This window comes from Nannospalax galili, unplaced genomic scaffold (assembly GCF_000622305.1).
Source record: "Nannospalax galili isolate Female #2095 unplaced genomic scaffold, S.galili_v1.0 scaffold90, whole genome shotgun sequence".
In the NCBI taxonomy this organism is placed as follows: domain Eukaryota; kingdom Metazoa; phylum Chordata; class Mammalia; order Rodentia; family Spalacidae; genus Nannospalax; species Nannospalax galili.
This window is the reverse complement of record NW_008327604.1, coordinates 53,882-56,240: the sequence shown is the minus strand read 5'-3', so window position 1 is coordinate 56,240 and position 2,359 is coordinate 53,882. Positions and strand designations below refer to the sequence as shown.

Genomic DNA, 2,359 nt, shown 5'->3' with positions numbered 1-2,359 from the left:
AGAAGTAAGAAGCTTAAAAGCTCCTTTTTTTTTTCAAAAAAAAAATGTGTGTGTGTGTGTGTGTGTGTGTGTGTGTGTGTGTGCGTGTGTCATACGGAACATCCCATATACCCACTTCCCAGACGGCACCCTCCAGTGGCCTCCACCCCCCCACACTGGAGCCCATATACTGTCATCCCTGTCACTTGTCCACTGTGTGGTCTGTGCCCCCAGCCCTTCCCCAGTGCTTGTCCATCTGCTCAAATCTAGTCAGCCCATCTAGAGATCCTTGTTTTAGGAAGGTCAGCTGTTCCTCATCTAGCAGCAATCGGTCATCAATGTTCCTTTAGAGAAGATGGGGGTCCGCTGTTCATTTCCCCAGTTCTGTGCCGGGGTTACCGTGTGGGAGTCTCCTGGGCCACCCTGGCCAACAACTCAAAGGGAGGCGTCTCCTGTCCGGCATTGTTCCTTCTCACGTAGCCTTTAGCTGTTGGACACACTCACATTGACCCTTGACTCTTTGCTTATACTTTCCTTTCGGGTGTTTAAGACCCTGCAGTTGGCCCAGCTACACCAATTTATTTTTACTCTTGAGGCCATTTGTTTCTGCTATTTCGAGACAGGGGGTCCCCTCCCTCGGTAACCCAGAAGTCCTGGAACTCAACACAACACATAGACCGCACAGAGGTCCGAGGCCTCCCGGCCCGACTTTCTCCCCCACTCAGCGGACAGCTGAACTTTGCTGACCGCAGCAGGCCTGCGCTGCGGGACAAAGCACGCTCTGAATTCAGCTGCCAAGACAGAAATCTCCACTAACGCTGAAGGAGACGAACGCCCCAACGCAGGGGACGTTGACGGCCCAGAGTCTGTTCTTAGAAACCGAAAAATCAGGGGAGAGCGCGAACGCAGTCCCCCACTACCACAAATTATGCAGTCGAGTTTCCCACATTTGGGGAAATCGCAGGGGTCAGCACATCCGGAGTGCAATGGATAAGCCTCGCCCTGGGAAAACCACCTTCGTGATCATGGTATCTCCCCTGCCAGGTAAGTATGAGTTCCTCCTGCCCCCTGCACGCACTCCATGCCTCCAACAGCCCTCAAAATCACGGTCACCGGATCGCGCGGGATCCTCACCATCATCCCTCGGGAACCCGCGGTCTCTCATCGTCTGCTCGTGAAAATCAGGCCCACGCCACCCACATGTCGGACACGCGGGACGCGGCCACCCCGTATGCGCGGGACCGGCAGCCTCTGCGTGTGGCTTCATCTGCATATGACACGCCTTCCTCCTGACGTACGACACCCAGGCGCTCTCCCAGCTGCCTGGGCGCCGGGAGCCCTGAAAGAAGGGTGGCCCTAGACCCAACCTTGGGGCCGCACCCACCGCCCTTTGACAGCCACTGCCGGGAAGGCAGCGGGATCCGGTTTGCGTCCACCTCCCGGAAAAGTGAAAAGTGCCACGCAAGCTGTCGGTTTAGTGTTGGCTGGCGAGCTGGATGTTAGCCCACATTTGCCCCAAATATCTGCCTCTTTGTAAAACGCTGACCTAAAATTAAACCTCCTACAATAATCCAATGTGTTGTGTTGTGTGGAAGTTTCACATCCACCAACATTGAGCATTGTTGCTGGTTTTTATCTTCATTTTCATTAAGTTATTAAATAAACCTGAGTATTTATTGTTAACTTGTATTAGTCTATATGACTTATTTTTCCCATTATTGTGTCAAGATGAGCATTCCATTAGCTGCTCTTATTACAGGCATTTCTATATCATGAGACAGTATTCTCTGTTGGCTATGGCTTATCCCTTAGTCCTCTCTGAGGGGAAAATGTTTTTTCTCTGGCTGTTTTGTAGTCCTTTCCCCTGTTAGAGTCAGGTGGCCAACTGGCTTCAGAGAGAGAGGTCTTCAGGACATTTAGAGATAAGTAGGCTCGACTCTGAAGCGGAGGGAGGGCCAATCGCAGCTCCAGAGTCAGCTTCTCTGTGAATTCAAACAGCACATAACAATTTACTAACATAATGCATATAAAGACATTTCTTCTTCTGTTTTACATCAGACAAAAGAATGAAGTCCAATGGTAACTAGCTGGACTCAGAACATCTGTTTTTTATTTGTTCAGAGGTATCGTTTTTCGGCTACCCATTTGTAAAACAAAAAGATTTTTGTTTGTTTGTTTTGGATATTTTTCCTTTTAGAGAATCTTTGGAGATCTTTGATTTATTTATTTTTAATATTTCTTTTGATCTTTTAAAATTTATAGCTTGCCAATTTATATTACATAAGAGACAAGCCTGATAGGTCTCTGTGCTGGATAGCTTTAGTGTCAACTTGACACACCTGGGTTGAGGGAGCCTCAACTGGGGAATTGCCTCCATTGG

General features: G+C 49.1%; 1 non-coding gene across 1 annotated transcript; it reads right to left on the bottom strand.

The window, feature by feature from the left end:
* Nucleotides 1-867: 867 nt before the first annotated feature.
* On the bottom strand, nucleotides 868-1,031 carry LOC115070311. Its single transcript, XR_003849492.1, has one exon. It is a non-coding gene; the product is annotated as a U1 spliceosomal RNA (small nuclear RNA).
* Nucleotides 1,032-2,359: the final 1,328 nt, after the last annotated feature.